Here is a 22051-nt window from a genome sequence, read left to right on the forward strand (position 1 = left end):
GAATGTTGGAATCTGCAGCAAGCAAGCCTCCCTGCTCGCTTCAGTGCCTGGCTGCCGGCCGCCATCTTGGCTGACAGTTAATTTGCATATACTCACTGATTAGCCAATGAAAAGGGTAGCGGTCGTACACCAATTACCATGTTTCTCTTTTATTAGTGTAGATTATTGGTGTTTTCATATGGTTCAACCCAGTAACTCTGACCACAGAATGAGTTCCTGCCTCCCTTCCCCATCCCTTTCCCCCTATTTCCTTCTCTGCTGGAAAAGGGACTAGGAGCTAGAAATGTCAAGTGAGAATTGCAACATTTTGGTAGTGATATTACACAATGGTTCCCAAGACTTTCTTCCTGGTGTCTGTGCCCTGTAAAATCCATCCCCTCGAGTGTGGTTAAGACTTATGCATCTGAAGTGATGTCACATCTGTGATTAGATTACATTATCAGGCAAGGGTGAAGGGATCTTACAGATGTAATTTAGACCACAAAAGAGAGATCATCCTGGGAAGGCCTGACCTAATCAGGCAAGAGCTTTAGAAAGAGGGACTGGGTTCTTCCTGAAGAGATGGACACTTCCCACATGATTATGACAAAGAAACCAGCCATAATGTGAACTGTCTATGGAGAGGCATGGCCTCTAGGACCTAAGAGCTTTAGTCTTACAACCTCAAGGAACTCAGTATTGCCAGTAATCTGATTAAGTTTGAAAGAAGACCTTGAGTTCCAGATGAAGATACAGCCTGGCCAACACCTTGATTTCAGTCTTGTAAGAACCTTAGCAGAGGACCCAGCTAAGAAATGCCCAAACCCCTAGACAATGTGGCTCAGTGGTTGAGCCTCGACCTATGAACCAGGAGGTCATGGTTCGATTCCCAGACAGGACACATGCCTGGGTTGCAGGCTTGATCCACAGTAGTGGGCATGCAGGAGGCAGCTCATCAATGATTCTCTCTCATCATTGACATTTTAATCTCTCTCTCCTTCTCTGTTCTTCTCTGAAATCAATACAAATATAATAATAACCAAAAAACGAAATACCCAGCTTCTGACCCATAGAAACCAAGAGATAATAAATGTGTGCTGTTTTAAGGCACTAAAATTTGGATAAATGGTTGTGCGGCAATAGAAAATGAACATACATCAGAAGATCTGCAAGATCAGTAATGGGTCCCATCACACTTGGGCCTGTGACCACCTGACTCTTCAGCATCTTGCTTCATTTACCTTCACCCACAAGTGAAACCAAGGAAGGATCTAGGCAAGAGTCCAGTGTGCGAGAGAGCCTCATGTCCATTCTAGCTTCTGCTGGTGCTCTGGCATGCATCCTGTGAACTCAGCTTTGTTCTTATTTGTTTTATCCTGTTACTGCAACAGAAATAAAGGAGAGAGTTTCTCTTTTCAAGAAAACAATATATTTAGCTTGCTTTTGGTTTAGAAATATGAGACACTTGATGCTAGGAATGGTGCCTGAGTCATTCCCTGCCGACCCATCACCCTATAGCATTGCAGGAGGAAAAGGGCTTGTGGCTGCCATCGCCTGCTGCATTTATTTCCTTACTCTCTTTTAAAATGCTCTTTCCTGTTCAGGCTTCTGGGCTTTTCCTTTTCTCTTTCCCTTTGTGTGGCTGCATTTGCCTTGAATGTTGATGAGGAAAACTTGGTCCCTCCCCAAGAACTTATTTGGGGGTAATTAATTCTTGGCTCTGTAGCAGTGCTTCACAACTGTGACTTTCTTAGGTACGAATTGACTGAGTAAATGTCCAGACATGGGACATGTGCAATTATTGCATTTCCTGTTGCCAAAAATTAATCGTTTCTTGAACTTGCTGTAGCGGGATGGGAATGGTGACTATGTGCAAGGGAGATGAAGGACAGAGTTCACATGAGGGCAGTAAGAGAATCCTTGAGAACCTGATTCTAGTCTCTTTTTAAAGAAATCTTTATTGTTGAAAGTATTACCTATGTCCCCTTTTTCCCCCACTGCCCTCTCCCCCTCTCCCCATCAAGGCCCTCACCACTCCACCGTCCCTGTACAGGGGTTATGCATATACACATTGGTTGATCGCCTCCCCCGCCACCCCTCCTCCCCCGCACCTTCCCTCTGAGGTTTGACAGTCTGTTTGATGTTTCTAGTCTCTTAAGTCATTGTCTCTACAATGTTACGCTGTGGGGCTCTGGAACAGGACCATTCAAGGAAACTGAACTATGCCTCAGGGAGATTACCATCTATGAGGGCAGCAAGTGTATAAAAATGACCGTTCATGAACTTTCAGCAGATGTGAGAACAAAGAGATGAAGCAGAGAGGATAGGGAGACAGACTGTGTGCTTGAACTAAAGTTGGATAGGGAATTTGGCCAGGAGGAAAAGAATATGTGGTGATGATGAATTCATTGATTTTTTTCAGCACACATTGAACTTGGATTTGAAACTGGGCATCATTTTAGGGAAATTTTTGTACAATCCAATGCATGGCAAAAGAAAAATGAATTAACTAATACTCTGCTAATTAAGAGTTTGAGAATTTGGACTGTAAATTTCACCGGGGAAGGCATCATCTTAATCTTGTTCCATGTTTCATCCACAATGCTGAGCGGAGATTTTTGCCTGCAGTGGGTGCTCAAACACAACTGGAACCTCAGTGAATGAATCTCACCACTGGGCCACCGTTCAAAGGGTTTTCTAATAAGATTAATTGTGTGATTGCAATTGTAAAAACAAAAAAGTGGGAAGAATGAACTGTTTACATGGAAATGATTGCTTAATCACAAAACATTGTTCCCCATTCATTAAAGCAGGCCTCCAAAGGAAGGCTGCCAATGAATTCACTGATAGCCTAGTGGGATTCACTGTATATTTTGAATGTACAATTAAAAAAAAACAACAACAGTATCTCATTCATTAATCTCCTTTCTGTCTCACTTTCTGCATGAGTAAAGATTTCATGAAGTTTTGGCAGGTTCTTCTTTTTGATATTTTACCAGGTTGAGGGACAATGATGGGCTGTGGAGGCTAAGTAGTCAGCCAGCCTGAGCTTAGACAAGTGATCTCGATCTAGAAAGTGTTATAAGGCAGGGCTTCAGTGCAGAAGAGCAGGTCAGTAGCAGGTAGGCCATCAAGAATCCAGGCTAGGGGGAGAGCCCCTTCTGGATGGACTGGCAGTAGTCATAGACTATGTCAAAGGTCGAAGTCCATGATGTCTATTGAGGCGCAACGAAGAGTGAACAGCAGATATCGTATGTCCAATCTGATTAACGGGTCCAGAGTGTAAGATGTTCAGGTCAGCCATTGAAAGCTGAGCTATACTTCTTGACAACAAGCTTTCCTCCTATCACCGTCCTCACCTAGAATTTACCAGCTTGATGGTTGCTCAGTGAGGTCAGCTGGTACACAACATACTTTTTCCTCCCAAAAGACTGACTTCTATGTATACAGGCAATTTGAGCTTTAACCACTCTGGACATGCTTCACAAAAATATTTTCTGTTCTCTAAGACTTACTGGGCATGTGATGGCAGCTCCATTTTGCATAGAGTCACTCGACCATGGTTATCTCAGGGAATGTTGTAAGTGCACCTATGAGGGGGCTGGGAGTTATGAAAGGTGTGATAGAAACCCAGATTTCTATTTTAGGGAGCATGAGGTTATGTGCACAGAAGACCTTCTGTTGGATTATATATTAGATACCGCATTAATTTAAAAACAGAATTCGAATGTAAATTATAACCCTTGTTATTTCTCATAACTGCAGTTCAGATGGGAAGTTGGCAGGTTTCCCACACTTTCACAAACCAGTCACCTCCAGAATAAATTATATACTGCACCATATACCAATTGTCCTTAAAAAAGCGACATTTTCACAAATGGCATGGATTGCCACGGACTCCACGAGCAAGTGCAGCCACTGGCTCATGGTACTTCATCCTCTGTCCATCAAGTCCCTGGAGGCTCTCAGTTGACTATACCCAGGTCTTGAGTGTGAAAGAGCTAGAGTTGTTACATTTGGTTGTAGGGACTGTGGGTCAGAGAAGGTCGACCAGGAGGAAAATCAGGACCGTGTAGACACAGGGAACAGTCTCTAGGCAGCCTTCACAGCATCACAGGTGACTCTCCCCAGAGCCCACAGACTAGAAAGCCAAGGGAGTTTGGATCCTTTTATCTGGGACTCCAAATACCTTATTTATTCTCCAAGCATAGGCATGAAATGCTCTATAAATTCCTTGAATGAGAGCCCCCAGTATGCATTTGCATGTGTGAGTACATGTGTGCATGAGTCCATGAGTGTATAATTGGTGCTACCTTGTTTCCATCAACACTCGAAAAAGAAAAGCCAATGCCCCGATGGCTGATGGTAAAGTCCCTACATGGTACATCAGCACAAGAGCTTCAGAGAGAAGGAATAGAAAGTTTTGACCTTTCTGAAAAAGATGACCCTACTTCAAAGTCTATTTTTCAGTTGACTTAGTTCACAGTCACAGGAGAAGGAAGGGGTGGCCGCTGGGAGTTTTACATGTAGCAGACGGGATGATGGTGGTTGCTTCCATTTGTTCTTGAAATGGCAAGGTCCTGCTTCTGCTACCAGTTCTTCAGATATCCTGGCACATTCCCCAGAGAAACCCACTACCCCTCATTATCATTGCTGAACAGATGGTTCAGAGTGGTCCTCCAGATTTCTGTATGATGCCAAGTGAAAATTAACACTCATGGGGACTCTGTTATTCTAAAATCAAGATCTTAGTTTTGGATTTGGAGATCCTGTCCCAACCTGGAATGTGTCAGTGGTGACAGTTTCAGCATTTCTGGACCTCTTAGGCAAATATTACAGGGGTGCAGGCTGCTCTGAGGACACTATGTGGACAGTTTTGAATTCCTTCATTTCTTTTTTTCTGTAAAAAAATTTTTTTTCAATTACAGTTTACATTCCATTTTATTTTGTATTAGTTTCAGGTATACAGCATAGAATAATTGCCCTTTTTTTTTCCTTTTCAATCCTCACCCAAAGATATGTTTTTCTTTTTTTATTGATTTTAGAGAGAGAGGAAGGGAGAGAGAGAAACATTGATGTGAGTGAGAAACATTGATTGGTTGCCTCCCATATATGCTTCAACTGGGGATCAAACCCTCAATCTAGGTATGTACCCTGATCAGGAATCGAACCCACAATATTTCAGTAGACAGAGCGATGCTCCGCCTGGCCAGGGATATTCATTTCTAGATATTTTAGGTACATATTTATCAAAAATTATTATGCGGTGATCAGGAAAAAAGTTATACAGTGGGGCCTTGACTTACGAGTGTCCCAACTAATGAGTTTTTTGAGATACCAGCCGATTTTTTGCATTGAGTTGACAGAGTAATTTGAGTTAACGAGCTCCTTAACGAGCTCCTTAACGAGCTCGGTCTCAGAACAAATTAAACTCGTAAGTCAAGGCCATGTTTTCCAAGCTCAGTGATTTGTATAAAGTCATAAGTAAATCTACATTAGATGAATGAATGAATAATTATTATACATCATTACTTCCTGACACGTTATAAATTTCTTCATGTATTTTTTATCAGTCTTCTCCACTAGAATGTAAGTTTTATGAGGGCAGGAATCTTGTTTTAGCCACTGCAATTTTCTCCCAACAGGGATATGATAGACACTTAATAAATGTTTGTTAAATGAATGGGTTATCCAGGAGGACAGAGTGAGTGAAGAAATGATGGCAGCAATGTGAAATTCCACTTTTGAACATATTTCTGACTTGCTTTCTCCTTTAAATACTCCAGCCTGTCCACAGCTGCCTTCAAAGTTAATAAGTATTGAATGGTCTGCTGTGTTCCAGGCCCTGGGATGGAATTTTGTTGACATGTGAATGAATCTTTCATTTACAATCTTATGAGGTCTGAATTACGATTGTTCCCAGTTTGTCAATGAGGAAACTAAAGTTTACAAAGGTTAAAAACTTGCCCAAGCACATGGGTCGAATAAGGTGAGTGGCCAGGTTTTGACAACAGGTCTGATTAACCCGTTGGACCAGTAAAGCCTTTCCATGTCTTTCTTTGACTTGTTTATTCACCCAACCGATAAACTACCCTACTCCTATGGAGGACTTTCTATGGATGCCTGGTGGTATAATCCCTGCCTTTACTGGGTGTTAGGAGGAGAGGAGTTGGGATTGGGGGAGCAGGTATGTGGGTTTATATGCAATGGCAGCATAAACTGACAAGTTTCAGCCAGTTTGCTTCAGGAATGTTCCCCAGGGAGGGAGGGGGAAATGAACAGTGACATGCCCCACAGCCAGGTCAGAGTGACAGTCCGTTTGCAGGAGGTGGCGGCTGCTTCCCAAATGCACTTGTGCTGTGTCATGAAATGGAGATCTTGTCAGTTTCCCTGGAGTCAAGTTAAACCCAGATGACTGTCCCTTTAAAATATTGATCCGGTCTATGTTTTATCCACTTCACTTCTTCAAGTGGAAGTTTCCAGAGAGTTGTTTGTGGTTATCAGAAGAAAGAAGGAAGCTAGTTAATACATTGTCAGCACTGAAATGTGTAGCTTCTCACAGCTCATCATCCCAATGGGCTGATTGGCTTTTCAGCACTGCTTGTTAGTCTTCATTTAGGGCTGTACTATTTTCATGTCACTCAGTGCTCCGGGGTCCCCATGCCACCTCCAGGAGGCCCTCCAGGCCGCAGGAGGGGAAGCTGGCACTGTTCTCAGAATGAGGGCTGCATGAGAGCCTGGACCACCTTCCTTTCTTGCTTCTTTGCAGACTCACTTTCAAAATGTTTATATTCGCTTACCAATGCAGGGCTGTATCAGAGGGGCTCTGTGCGTTCCAATCAAGCACTCAATTAATTATTTCAGATTCTTGTAAAATAGCAAATAATCACCAGGAGTGTTTTACCTTCCTTTTTTTTTCCCCCTTCACTGTTTTTTGTTGTTTTTTTTTAAACAGGCTGCGGGACACATTGCAGCAAATATTTCACACGGGACTTAGTGCCACCATAATAATTAATGCCAGAAAGTTATGTGAAGGTCTTCCTGTATGAAGTAAACTAGCCCTTGCTGAGAATGAAAGATGAATGGTGGGAGAGTTGAGAAGAAAGCTGCAGTGAAAACCATCTAATATTTAAGATATATAAACTGCAGGAAAAGAACCCACATATTTTTATCTTTGCCCAGAAAGGTGACTACTTTTCTAACACAGTAAGAGAATAACAACATCTTCAGTGAGCAAACAATTGCACAACTGTGTGATCAGATGCTTATAGATGTTGCAAGGAAAAAAAAATTAACAGGGCACTGTGCTTTGCCCAGTTTTTATTTGCTGCCCTTTGAGTGATTAGATTCTGTCAATCAAAGACTGTTTTTATAGCCCTGGCTGGTGTGGCTCAATTGGTTGGAGTGTCATTCCATGCACCAAAAGGTGGCGGGTTAGTTCCCAGTCAGGGCATTTGCCCAGGTTGCAGGTTCTATCCCTGGTTGGGGTGTGTGTGGGATGCAACCAATTGATGTCTCTCTCTCCCTTCCTCTCTCTCTAAAAAAGACTGTTTGTATATAAAAAGCCATTAAATTTAGATCTTCAGTACCAAACTCGAATGCAGCCAGAGACAGCAGTTACTCCGTGGCTCATGTTTTCACGGGGGTGAATTATAGGTATTGGCATTGAGCTTTGTAAACTGGGCTTACCTAGGGATTTTAATAAGCTATGGATCGCAGTTTTATGTTTTCCCTTCCTAAGAACATATAGCATTTGCACACTGAGACCTCATTCGTTGTTCGTATGCTTCATCAAATCGCAATTCATGGGGTAGATGTACAAGGACTGGAAATAGATATATCCAACCAGTGAAATAAGATCTGTTTGTGAGTCAATATCTGCCAAGAAAAAAAAAGGTCCTGAGGATCCTTTGTGTTCCCTTTAAATAAAGAGCCCTTTTTCTTCAAGCATCATATAAACTTTTATCTTCTCTGAGTTGATGCGAGACCTTCAGTGTATCTAACAAGGACCAAGTCAGAGGGACGGTAGGTTGACTTGACATTGGGGAGGGTCCAGGCTGTTCACATAAGTTCCCAGTGAGGCCTGACAGGGCACATGGCCCTGCTTCCTGCCTCTCCTCTTGCATTGCTCAGCCCTCTCTCTTGTCATCTTTGCTCAGGGTTCTCTTCTGTCTGCAGCAGGAACCTTTATTGAATATTCTGACCTCATTCTCTGGGTATTGCTCCCAGGATGTCACTGCAAGGTCTGTGTACAGAATAGGTGACAGAAAGGGCTGCACTGCAGAGCTGAGGTCTGCCTGGCTGAGCCGGGAGTCTGTATTTATCCACCAGTTATTGTCTGGACCACTAGAAGAGCCCCCTAACCCGCACCTCCAACGGACCCCACATGACACCTGAAATGCTGTTTTTGATCTGAGCATCTTGCCTCTCTCCTCCTCCTCCTTCAATGCCTTAAAATTCTCTTAAAGATAAAGACAGAGCCCTGCCATAGTCTGACTCCTGACTTATTTCACACCACATCTCTTGTTCTCTGGGCTCCAGCAACATGCCCTTCTTGAAGCTTTACTTATGTCTATCAAAGGACCCTTTGATATGAAATTCCCTCTGCACAAAAGACACTGTCTTCAACCTTGACCTATGCACTTCTCAAGCATGATATCTTGGCTCATTCTTCACTTCTCAGAGAAATCTTCCCACCCAAATCATTACCTTGCTCTATACTCCTTCAGAGCAGCATGCACTTCTCTCAAGGACTTTGTCTTGTAGCTTTACATGGCTGTGTACGTGTGTGCTATTTGATCAATATCTGTCTCTCCCTGGTAGATGGTAAGCTTCATGAGGTCAGGGACCCCTTCTGCTGGGCTTGTCCTTTTATCTCCAGTGCTTAACATTTTGCCTGTTACAGAGGAAGCATTTCATAAACATTAGTTAAAAAATAAGAAAAGGACAAGAGAATGAGGGAGAGTGCTAGTGATAGAGCATGGACATGAGAGAGAGAGAGAGAGAGAGAGAGAGAGAGAGAGAGAGAGGAGAAGAGAAGCAATTCACTCTCCTGTAGCCTGTGGAAGATAGTGATGACATTGTTTTCCATTTCTGCCTTGAATACTGACTTTTACTGAGTCTAAAATATCATAATTATATGATACAAAATTATCTTTCTTATCACAAAGAAAAAAAACATTGCCAATTAAACGATGACATGCTATTGATTGTAAAATGCCTCTCAAGTTTAGACATCAAAATTTCATATGGCAAAATGTGAAAAGATGTGACTCTTAGAATTGATGCACATTAGAGTTAGCTTACATTAAATCTAGGAAAAAAATTAAGCTAAATTGATAGTCAAATGCATGTAGATTGAAGAATGATGGCCATGATGCTTGGTGCTATTGCACACCGACTTCTGAATATCAAAATGCTACTGTAGCAGTGTGTTTTTTTTCTTTCTGGTTATAAGACATAGTCTGGGGCACATCCAGTCACACAGGTGTCCCTTGGTCATCTGGTGATAAGTAGCACTTTAGTGTCAGGTGGTTGGGATTATGAGGGACAGTCTACAATGTGGTAAGGGGAAGACATCATGACTCTCAATGGTAAGCACTAAACAAAGGACTAGAAATTTACACATAGTACAGAACAGTGATGGCGAACCTTTTGAGTGCGGCGTGTCAGCATTTTGAAAAACCCTAACTTAACTCTGGTGCCGTGTCACATATAGAAATTTTTTGATATTTGAAACCATAGTAAAACAAAGATTTATATTTTTGATATTTATTTTATATATTTAAATGCCATTTAACAAAGAAAAATCAACCAAAAAAAATGAGTTCGCGTGTCACCTCTGACACGCGTGTCATAGGTTCGCCATCACTGGTACAGAATGTAGTCCAAAGAGGTGCTCTAGCACTCCTTTCTCATGAGCTCCTAAAAAGTAGCCTAACTATATATCTTGCTGGGATTGTTTCTTCATGCTACTTGGAAGAGGAGTGATGGATTAACACAACAATGTTTAGGGATAAACCTGGAAGATGCAAGGTTATCACTCTTTCTCCCCAGCTAGAGAAGGAACACTAACTGGTTAGTAGTCAAGAATCTAGGTTCTGATCCCAGGTCTATCACAAGCCAAGTGACCTTAGCAGATGATGCCACTCCTGTGCTCCTCAGTGGGATTGCCTGTCCCCAAGATGTGTCCAATCCTCACTCTTAATATGAGCCCACCTCCCCATATGTTAATGAAATAATAAGCTCTCTGGGACTTGTGTAGGTTTGTCCTCTCTTCCCTACATTGCTCCATTGGTTTCTATCCATCTTTCTTTTTAATCAATCAACACATTTTCAGCACCAGTTGCTATGTGGTAGTGATGACTTCTGCTCTTCTCTTCTGTTATGTTTTTCCCCCTCACTCCTGGTATTTGTTCTTTTCATAGTTCTAATCTTATGTCCTTTCCACCAGCTTAGGTGTAGTGCCTCAATCCAGACACTTCCAGTTGTGTCTAGAAATGATAATGCCTTCTCTTCTGTTATGTTTTCCCCCCCTCACTCCTGGTATTTGTTCTTATCATAGTTCTAATCCTATGTCCTTTCCACCAGCTTAGGTGTAGTGCCTCAAATCCAGACACTTCCAGTTGTGTCTAGAAATGATAATGTGAATAATATGGCAATTAACACTGTTCTCAGGCCCTGTGATATCATGGCCATAGAAGTATAGATAGGCTGGGCCTGGCAGGCTCTGTAGAGTTTGACTTAGCTCATTAGCTCGTTTAACCAATGAGAAGACTTTCAAGGGGATGGGGGCATGATTTACCAAAGGTTATGCAGCTGGTCATGGGAGACATAGGATCTGACTTGCCAGACGGCCATCGCAAGCTCTCTCCAGTGCACCACGCTGACTTCATTCTTAGCAATACCCGGGACAATAGATTCCTGAGCCCTATTTTAAGTTTCTATTTACTTTGCCTTCTGCATTTTGCAAACCTGTTTTGAAAAAGAATCATCTTCTTTTCAGAAGCTCTTCTTTTATTTCACATTAAAAATATGAATATGAATTCCCTTAGAAGTTGAGTGCTTATAATTTTCTTTAAGTCACCAGCATCAAGACTCTTTGTTGCTGTTCTTTGAATTTAAATTCTCTTTCTTAGGAATAACCTAGAGACCCAGGACATTTATTTAGTGTCCTATCTTAAGGATTCTCCTTTCTTGGAGATCTAGTCTCTGTTTGTTATCAGATTGTCTTAGTCTGTTCAGGCTGCTATAACAACAATAGTGTAAACTGGGTGGCTTAAACAGCCAACATTTATTTCTCACAGTTCTGGAGGCTGGGTAGTCCAAGATCAAGGTGCCAGCAGGTTCGATGCCTATTGAGGTTCATAGATGTCTGTCTTCTCCTAGTATCTTCACATGGTGGAAGGGGCAAGGAAGCTCTCTGTGCTTCTTTTATAAGGACACTAATCTCATTCATACGCATTCTCTCCTCATGACCTAATCACCTTCCAAAGGCCCCACCTTCAATCACTATCACACTGGGACTTTCTAAGTCATGAATGCTGTTGGAAAGCCCTTAAGAAAGATAAAGGTGGGAAAACTCACAGGGTGAATTTTTTCTGTGTATCTACTATGTGCCTTACAAACATGATCTCATTTTAACTCTCCCAACAATCAGCTGAGAGTATGACTTTCATTTTATAGATAAAGAAACTGAGACACAGAGAGATTAAAAATAATGGATTGACAAATCACCGGAGTAGCGAGGGGTCCAACCAAGATTCAAACCCAAATCTGTCTCTTTATGAAGCCTGGTAGTATGCCTTTTCAGATACAGGAACTTGAACTTTTCCTAATGTGTGTGTAGTATGGTTTTTTGAGCTGTTGATTTAATTGTTTATCTTTTGCTGAGGATGAGTAACACAATCAGTGATTTCCCTAAAGAGATTTATGAACTGTCCCTTTCATTTTCTGTCTTATCTGAACATCCCTGGGAATTATCATCAACAGGCAGGGCTTTAGAGGTGAAATCTTCCTGGGGTTAACAGTGCATTGTCACTACCATAACTGAATGGTGACTGGCAGAATGAAATCCATTTGTTTGGACTGAGTAGCAGGACAGGGGATTTCTACTCCTTGACGGCAGGAAACCACCAGTCGTTTTAATCATCCCAACTGATCTGGACCTTCCGTCCTAGAGTCCTGGATTGTTGCCTCTTCTCAATGCAGAGGCTGCATCTCCATCCCTAGGGTCACCCAAGCCACTTCTTCCAGGAGCAAGAGGATTTTTGGGCTCTTCTTTGTGCAAAAGTATGATTTCCTCTCTATTCAACTTGGAAAACTTAAGTGACAAAATTCTGAATGGTCACAGCTTTGAGCACCAGAGACTTGCCCTTGTTCAAGTCTGTGTTTTCTTAATCTGTGCAAAGCAACACAGATGGCTTGAGTCCCAGTGACGACTCAACCCAATGATGCCCAACATCAGTTTCATCTTGCCTCTGTGTCGGAGATCTATCACGCAGTGTTTCAGAACATGGGCAGGCCATATGCTTTTGCCTAGTGCCAAAGTTTAAGACTTTCTCTGAAAAATATCACTGCATTATTACTTTTGAAGACTGTGATGCTGTTTGCATAATGACATCCATTTAGATTTTGCCTTGACATTTTTTTCAAAAGGACTTTCATGTATGTTATCTCAGTCTTATAATCCATTTTTCACACTGCAGCCAAAGTCATCTTTAAAAAAACATCAATCTGATGCTATCACATCATTGCTTAAAATCTTCCATTCATTTCCCGTTGCCATCAAAACAAATGCCAAATTCCTTTCCACAGTTTGAAAGATCCTACAGGAGCTGACTCCTGCCTATCTCTCTACTCGGCCTCCTGCTTGCTCAGTTGTACCCACTTGGGTATTTTTCCTATTCCAGGAATTCATTGCTACTCCAGGGTCTTTGCATTTGTTGTCCTCTATGTCTGCAGTGCTTTCTGTGAAGATGTCTGGGTGGCTGGCTTCTTGACACCTGAAACAGGTGTCAGCTGAATGAATCCTCATGGCCTAGGGAGTACTCATAGGTATTTACTAATGTCAGGTCTTCCGCAACTGCACATTTTCCTATTTTAATTCTATTCTTTCATCTACTGCACATTTGTTTTAGGACTTATGTATTGTTGAAACTATTTTCTTTTTGTTGTTGTTGTTAATATATATTTATTGATTTCAGAGAGGGAGAGGGAGAGAGATAAAAACATCAATGATGAGAGAGAATCATTGACCGGCTGCCTCCTGCATGCCCCCTTCTGGGAATTGAGCCCGCAACCTGGGCATGTGCCCTTGACCAGAATCAAACCCGGGACCCTTCAGTCCGCAGTCTGACACTCTATCCACTGAGCCAAATCAGCTAGGGCATGTTGAAACTATTTTCATTTCAGTTCCAAGAAGCTGAAGGAGCCAATCTTTGATTTTTTTGGTGATTTCCCCCTTCAGTGATTTTCACCTGACAATAAGAAGATATAAGGTTTGGGAGGCTGGGTAAAAATGGTGAAGGGATTAAGAAGTACAAAGTGATTGTTACAGAGTAGTCACGGGGATGCAAAGTGCAGTATAGGGAATATAGTCAATAATATTGTAGTAACTATGTATGGTGTCAGATGGGTACGAGCTTTATCAGAATGATCACTTAGTAAGCCATATAATATCTAATCACTGGGGTATACACCTGAAACTAATATAATATTGTACATCAACTGTAATTGAAAACTAAAAATGATTTAAAACATAATAAAATTACAAAAAAAGAAGATACAATGATTGGCAGCATAGTGGGAGAATTAGGGGATTTGTGTTCATGATTGACCCACTTGCTAACCGGCTGAGTGGGGGAAGGAACACATTCACCCTCTGGGTCTTACAGCCTCCTGTTCTGGAAAATGAGATGCTTTGGACTCCATCTCATTCTTCTAATTCATGGCCAGCGTTTTCAAATATGACCATGGTTTCTTGTGTGATCACAAAAAATGGATTTCTCTGTAGTAATCAAAAGAGGATCAGAAGAAATAAAACCAAGGAGCTTGAAATGAACATGGTGTTTGATTTCTAATTATTTCTGTTTTGCAAAAGATTCAAGACCTCACGAGGTGGGCCCAGTCTCATGTAACAGGGGTCCATGTCCCCCTATGATTGTGTTCAGCATGTGGGACTGGGATAAATCATAACAACAGAAAGCAGGTCTTTTGTGGGCTTGTGTGTCCTGCCAGGTGTCTGGATGCAAACTGTGAGATGGTCACATACAACGAAGGACACGGCAAGGTACATTTTCTTGTCCTTCACGTTGAGGTTCCTATGGAGAACCTGCCAACTCAAAGTTACATCTAGTTCTTTTTGTTGGTGTTTTTGTGGAAAACAAAGCTAGGAAAATATTGTCAATATTGTCATGATTGCTAAGGAAAATAAAAAAGCTGCATGCATTTTTGAGAATCGTAATTAATGCTGGGATTGTGCCAGGATCTTTTGCTTGATTTTTGTGAAAACCTTTCCACTGTCTCAATAGCAAGGAGATCGACAACTTCTGTTCATTGGAAAATGAATCGGGTCACTGAATTTCTAAAGTGTAGAATAAAGTTTCAGATTTCTAGACACTCCCAGAAATGGTTGTCTTCAGGTGCTCTGTCCTGTGTGTGGTTATCATCAATTTGTGTGAAGCAGGATAACTAAACCACAGTGAATGGCTGAAGGTCCTGGCGTTTGGCTGATTGTATGGGCCCCTCCTTCATTTCTTGGTGTGTTTTGTGATAGAGATATGATTTGGCTGAGTATATCTCTTACTCCTTCAGCGAAATAGATTCGGTATATCTCTGCAGATACTTAAAGGGTGTCTGTTTCGACGCCATACTCTAATAAAAGGCGGGGACCAGCTGTAGGAATTTACAGTTCTTTACAGCTTTTCTTGCGTTGTCACGTGAAGTTAGCTCTCTCTGAAGACAGGCTGAGTTTACAGCACTTAATGCTCTGGAAGGAGATTACCATAATTACTAGTGATCAATGTTTAATGCCTCTCCGGCCAGTCTCACCTTTGCCCCTTTACAAGACAGGATGCAGAAGAAAGAAAGAAGTCAGTGATAGCAGCTTCATAGCGAGCTTGATTTAGTTTACAGGAAAACGGATTCTGCCCTGGCGTGTGAAATACACCCATGCTCCGCAGCGCACTGGTTCTGAGTATTCTCCGGGATGTCAGTTGCTAGATTGGTACTACATTTTTACACAATGAATCAAGTTCCTTTTGAAGATGTACCATGCTCTCACTTAAAAAAAAAATTACCAGGAGATAAAAAATCATTTGATTTCTTCCTCTCTGTTCCTTACAAGAGCAATCTATATAGTTCAGTATGAGAACGGTGGTGGGTGTGAGCGCTAGCAAAGCACTTGAGGTACTGCAAGAATTCAACATGGAAAATAAAGGTACATCTTGGAGAGATGAACACCCCCTCCCCATCCCCACTAATTAATAGCGTATTATAACAAAGAAAATCATTAAAACATGAAGGTCTGTTTTTTCCAGTCACATTTATCAAACATGGTAAAGTGGTCCCCGAGCTCCATTAGGTCCTGTGTATTTTTAATATGATGTATGGGTTTTCCTTTTCTATTGTTCAAATGTGAAAATGTTTAAAAAAGAGAAACATGCTTTTATTGCCAATTTTTTAACGTATTGAAGGGGATAAAAAGGAAAGTGTAATAAGAGCAGTATATTTTATGTCAAAAGTAACCTTTCTATAGTACTCTTTAGATAAACCTGATATTGGGAAAGAAAGGGAAAGATAAGTAGTTCCCTTATTCATCTTAGTCCAAAATCTATTTTACTCACTGCTGGTTGTTGGCATTGCGTGATGATATGACATAGTACCAGACGATCAGATTATCCGAAAAGAAGGAGAGTCCCAATTTAATGGCTCCTCACCAAAATTTTGCTCTTATCTCTACATCAGAGAAAAATAAGTAGTTGTTAAATTTCAAATCCCGTAGTCTTTCTGATTTATCATCAAATCGTGGATGCACTTAGCTGCCTAGCATCAGGGAATCCAATAAGTCCTGTCACATAAGAAGAAAAGGAAAAATCCCATTGGATAATGGGTTACCGTCTCCCCCACGGTGATTTATTTCTGTCACAGACTTAATTTTATCAGGAGGCAGATGCTCTGTCTGTATCAGTGTATTCATTTCTGCATTTATCTGCTTCATTAAAGAAAAAAGCACCTGCTGCATTCGGGGGGATGTATTTGGCTTTATTATATGCCCCGATGACCCAATTAGGTGCTATTTAATCACATCTCGAGTTTCTACTTTTTGATGATTTGAAAATCCCTCAGCTCTTTTATAAGGTGAGTCTGATGGGAAGGGGTGCCACCGCCGATGAAATTGCACGGGGTAACCCTTACAGCGACAGGCGGTGTGAGCGTCTGAGCTCCCTGCTCCCCAGTCTCTAAGATTCATGTCAGAGGGGATAAGCGCAGCTTACCAGGGTTATCAGGCGATACCTGGGATGAAGCCGTGGCTGCCTCTGTTCGGAATTAATTTTGTTGGCCTGCGTGTGGAAGACATTGTTGCCTGTCACATCTGCCAAGTAGACCTAATGTATGTACTTTATGAATATATATAGGGAGAAGAAAAAAAAGGCGGAAAGGAAAGAATAAAGAAAGGAAGGAAAATAGGTAGGAAGGAATGAAGGGAGCAGGCAAGAAAGGAACTTAAAGAAAAAAATCCCCTATTTTTATTTGGTCTGAGTCACCACACCTCAGCGCAGAACACTTTAATGAAGTGCTTGTGTCTCATCACCTGGACCCTCCCTCCAATCTGCCACTTCACGGAGCCTCTGCTCCTCTGAATAACCATCCTTGTTCTGGTGCAGCTGAGGTGCACAGGTTGGCATCCGCCGCCAACTGTCACCATTCCAGTGGAGCAGCCACATCTGCCTGCCACCTTGCACCTTTTGGCAGCCTCTCCACTGCACAGTGCCTTCGCCTTTTCCTCCTGCTGAGCAAGGAGGTCCCCGGCAGGGAGGGTCAGGTAGCTGAACTGTTCCATAAGCTTAGAGTATCTGCAGTGCCCATTCTGGCATTCAGTCCAAAGGTCTGTGCTGTTGTCAGCTGCCAATGACAAGTGACAAAAACGAACTGTGACTTCTAGGAAGTTTCCTAAATCCCTTCTTCACTTTCTTAGGGTTTCTCTTCTTTCCATTCCTGCTTCCTCATCGGATTTCCCTGTAAAAAAAAATAGTCAGCCCAGACAAGCTTTTGTTTTTTCCATCAAAGGGGGCACAGAGGTTAAGGTAGATTGTGATGCTGAGTTTCCCAGTTTTGCATGTTAGTGGGATCGCTGCAAGAGAGCTAATAGACAGGAAAGGAGACCAAGTTAATGACAATTCTCCAAACAGCTGTTGTACCATTCAGCTTCACTACTTCAGTTAATTAATCAGCACCTTGCTGGCAACTCTGGGGGAGAGACTCGTTAGATACTGGTAGCAAACAGACAATGCTTTCATATCAAATATGTTCAACACCATCGAATGCAGCGATAACTTCTGCAGAAGGGGGTAGGGAATACCAGGGCGTATAAAGGCGCTCGGAAAGAGGCCCTGGGTATTCTCAGAGACACAGGCTTGCTGAAGTGCTGCCTATGTTGTTTCCTTTGCTGTCTGTAGCCAGCCCCCATCAAACACGGGCAGGAGAATCTCCAGGGGGCCCCGTTCCCATAGATGGCTCTGTTTTCTTGGAATAAATAAATATGTATTCGGAGGTTGATCGCCATGCTCACCATACATAATAAATCAAGCATCTTCATTTCTGATTTTAGTCACAGGACCCCATTTGGAATTTTAATCATTGAAATAGCCCTCAAACGTGACGACGACGGAGGGAGATAAAAAATCGGCCACTCACCAAGCATTTAGTATGAGAGCTATTGACTCTGAAGCTTCTCCCAGACTTTTATATTCGAAAGGGAAGTGACCTCTTTTCCTCCCCAGGAAGTCAATAAAGGCATGCATATTTTATGAATGATAATGCACAGAAATCTTACACAGACAAAATTATGTCTATATCTGGCCGATGTCCTCTGCGTTTTCTTACTCTTCCAAAATGGTTGTCCCTGAAGTCCTGGGTTTAGTGTCACAGTTGTTTTACTCAGTTTCCTTTATTCCATGGCCTTTCTCATTGATTAATGAAGAAGATGCCATTTGCATAGTTCTTACTTTACTTTCTCTTTGATTCTTTATGTCTGTAGCCAGACATTATACAGAGATAATGTGGACAAATGACAGCTAAAAAAAAAAAAGATTTGGCATCAAATGATATATCTCTTCTAGTTAAATTTTAAATTATTGATTAATGAGAAAGAGAACATTGCTCACAATAAACAATCTACATAATTATTACCTACACCTTAAAAATGCACATGTGTGCATTTTATATGTGTGCATGATTTTTACCCATTTTTAAAAAAATCATTTTCCAGTTTTAGGAATAACATTGTGAAGTAGAAATTGTCTATGCGTTTAAATATGATCATGCTTTGGAAATATTTCCCTTTGAATTCCCTTCGCTGATATTCTCACAAATGGGATATAGCCTTCAGTTTCCTGCCCACCTGCCAGCGGTCAGATGGAGAACTTCATACCAAGCGTTGAGGTTGTATTAACCAATTCATTTGGACAATTTATCCACTTGGCCCGCATGTACTGATGGAGACCATTATAGCTTCAGTTCTTTAATGAATCCTACATTATGGCAGAAGAATATCATTGAGTCTATAATACTCCAGGGAACTATAAAGAGAAATGTCCCTTTTAAATTAGCTTTATGGCACTGAAGCTTTATGTATTTACTTGCAAGTTCAATATTAACTCAAAGTATGATTCTTAAACTGTCTCTGTTGTCGAAGGGCTTTCTTGGCAGTTATTAACTGACTGTTTAAGGAAGAACAATTCCCATCTGCTACAGAGAGAGCAGGATGCTTCCTTAATCTCAGGTAATCAGATGTACAAAACTTAGACACAAAGTGACTTCTGCCTAATCCAGCTTTTCAAAGTGTGGTTTACTTTTAGATTTGGTCTACAGATAGACTTCTTTACTTTGTTCTTTTTCCAAATGATAGGTTCCTGATTTGTGACCCGTTTAGAATAGAAGGAGATGAATTTTACTAGGCAAGGGGGTGATTGATGGCAGAGTGGTGGTTTGCCTACCTCTTAGCTTTTGTGGGTCTTGGGCTATTTGAAAACTATGTATTGTTTCATGGCATCTTTAAAAACTCATTTGTACTGACATTTGACCCAGTGATCCCACGGCTAGAAATATATCCTAAGAATTCCAAAACACCAATCAGAAAGAATGTATGCACCCCTCTGTTCATAGCAGCACAATTTACAATAGCTAAGCCCTGGAAACAGCTCAAGTGCCCATCAATAGATGAGCATGTAAAAAAGATGCAGTACAGTTACACCATGGAATACTATGCAGCTGTAAAAAATAAGAATCTCTTAGCTTTTGAGATAGCATGGAGGGATCTGGATAGTATTATGCTAAGTGAAATAAACCAGTCAGTGAAAGACAAGTACCACATGGTCCCACTCATATGTGGAATCTAACAAAATAAACTGATGAACAAAATAGATCCAGAGACATAGAAGCATGGAACAGACTGACGAATCTCAAAGGGAAGAGATTAACCAAAGAACTTATAAGCGTACTAGAGGCCCAATGCATGAAATTCGTGCAAGGGGCTCGGCCCTCACAACCCCAGCTGCCTTGAGCCCCATGGCCCTGTGACCCCTGCCCACTGGTGGTTCCGGAAGGATGTTCTGCCATCTGGTCTAATTAGAATATTAGCTCTTTATTATATAGGATATGCATAACCCATGGACACAGACAATAGTGCTGTGAAGGCCTGGAGGTGGAGTGAGTTCAGGGTGGAGGGGTTCAATGGGAGCAAAAGGGATATCTGTAATACTTTCAACTACAAAGATAAATTTTTAAAAATCCTCATTTGTTCTCTGAAAGCTTAACCAAAGATGGAAGATATGGCACATGTACCACCCTGATCCATCTGGCACCTATAGCAGACATCAGTAATGGAGCACTGAGCCATTCTCAATCAGGCACTGAAAATCTTTGTAAGCACCCAGCTCCAGAAAGCCAACTCACAGATTAAAGCTGGCACCTGAAATGAAATTTATTTACTGTCCTTGACCTAGACCAAGGGTTGGCATATTATAGCTCATGGGCCAAATAAAGTTTTACTGCAATGTATTGTCTATGGCTGCTTTCATTCTACAATGTCAGAGTTGAATATTTGTGATAGAGATTGTGTGGCTCTTCAAGCCTAAAAATATTTACTCTTGGTCTTTTATTGTTCCAGATTTTTATAGGTTTCCTGTACATGTTAAGAAGCTTTCTCAGGGGAAGCAGGATGGGAGGGAGAGAAGACGAAGAATGGAGTGGAGGGGGAAGCCTATAACCCAACCATGCTTTGTGAGCTGACCTTTTAGGGTTGGATCAGATCTGAGTGGCATTGAGAATGAGACCATGAACTTGCTTCTTGAGGAATCTGCTAACTGGGAATTTCCTTTTGGTTAAGATAAGTAAAACCAATGAAGAGAAGGGTTTCTCTCATCAGCGGAAACTGTGTTGTAGTGGGAAGATCTTAGGCTTTCCCTGCATCATTCCTGCGTAGGAATCATGAGCACTACTCACTTCCTGTGTGACTTTGGGCTTTGCATAGTGAATGGGGATGACACTATCTCCTCAGGTGGTTAAGTCATATAACACATGAAAAGTACTGGTAGGAGGTATGAGTTCAATCATTGTTAGTGTCTATCACCTAAGTTTCATCAAAGGTAGAAAATGCTGTCCCTGCTGTGAAATACTTTTAAACTGTTATGTATGTCTAGGTGAAAATGCTTTCTCCTTGGCTTCTCTAAAAGTTTCTAGACTTACATTCTTTCTTTCTTTTTTTTGGGGGGGGGGAGGGTTAAGGGTGGAGCAGAGGGGTATCGGACCAGAGCTGCTCTGTGCTTAAACTGATCTGGACAGAGTCACTTACCCACACCTTCTATCTCTTAAAGGCTTCAGTTTACCTCTCTGTGAAATGGGCACAGAACTAACAAAATCTATTCATTTATTCAATAAGTATTCCTTATGTACTGTAATATCCCAGACACTATTCCAGGCACTAGAATGAAACCTGAAATCTTAGATCAGGTACCCGATCTGACAGAGGTTACATTCTTTGAGGAGATAAACTAGACAAAAAAAGTAAATAGCAATTGAGACTTACATTCTTTCTGCCTTTGAAGATCTTTGGGAATTGGCCTCAAATCAGGTTCCCTGTGGGAGGCTGACTAGAATTGACCTCGACTTTTAAAGCATCCTATATTGCTAAAAGGTATTGTTCATTGTTTCATTCAACTAATCAATTAACATATAAAACTGAATATGTCTCGTGTCCTCCCCATAGTTTATCAGAAGAATAAGCAAGGAAATGACAATTGGTATGAGGAAGGAAGGGGTGGCCTATGGATGCTTCTAGAGGGTCTGGCTTCTACCCTTGGAAGTCACTTTCCCAGAGAAGGAACTCTGTAGCCAAATCTCAAGAGATGTGAAGAATGCATAGAAGGCAGAGGAGGGCCTGGGTACAGTAAAGAGGTGAAAATCTGGAAATCAAAGTGATAAGAGGTACACATAGTTGGGTACCACTGGCTTGTGGTAGGAGACAGGCATGGGTAAAAATCGCAACAGTCTTTATGTGTGAAGCTAAGAGAATTTAAATTCTACCTGCCATACCACTGAGGACCACTGAGGGATGTCAGCAGAACAGTGACAGGATCAAATGATGAACAAGTCCTTAAGAGAGTATTTGAAGAGGAACTGTACACTGAAATATGACCCTTGCAAGGAGAATAAGACTTTGGCAAGATGGAAAAGTTCAAGGAGGTGTGTGTTTCTTTTTTTTTCAGGGAGTCAGTCTTCATGACTTTCCCTCATTGTTTTCTGCTGTGCAGCCCAGGGTGTGGATAGGAAGGAGAACCCACCAGTCCTTTTT

At 41.6% G+C, this 22051-nt stretch overlaps 1 protein-coding gene across 1 annotated transcript in view; it reads left to right on the forward strand.

Annotated features, from left to right (window-relative positions):
- Positions 1-22051, forward strand: part of PPARGC1A (peroxisome proliferator-activated receptor gamma, coactivator 1 alpha) — a 666008-nt gene that overhangs the window by 436480 nt on the left and 207477 nt on the right. The gene's annotated exons all lie outside the window — the stretch shown is intronic.

This window comes from Myotis brandtii, unplaced genomic scaffold (genome assembly GCF_000412655.1).
Source record: "Myotis brandtii unplaced genomic scaffold, ASM41265v1 scaffold525, whole genome shotgun sequence".
Taxonomy (NCBI): Eukaryota; Metazoa; Chordata; class Mammalia; order Chiroptera; family Vespertilionidae; genus Myotis; species Myotis brandtii.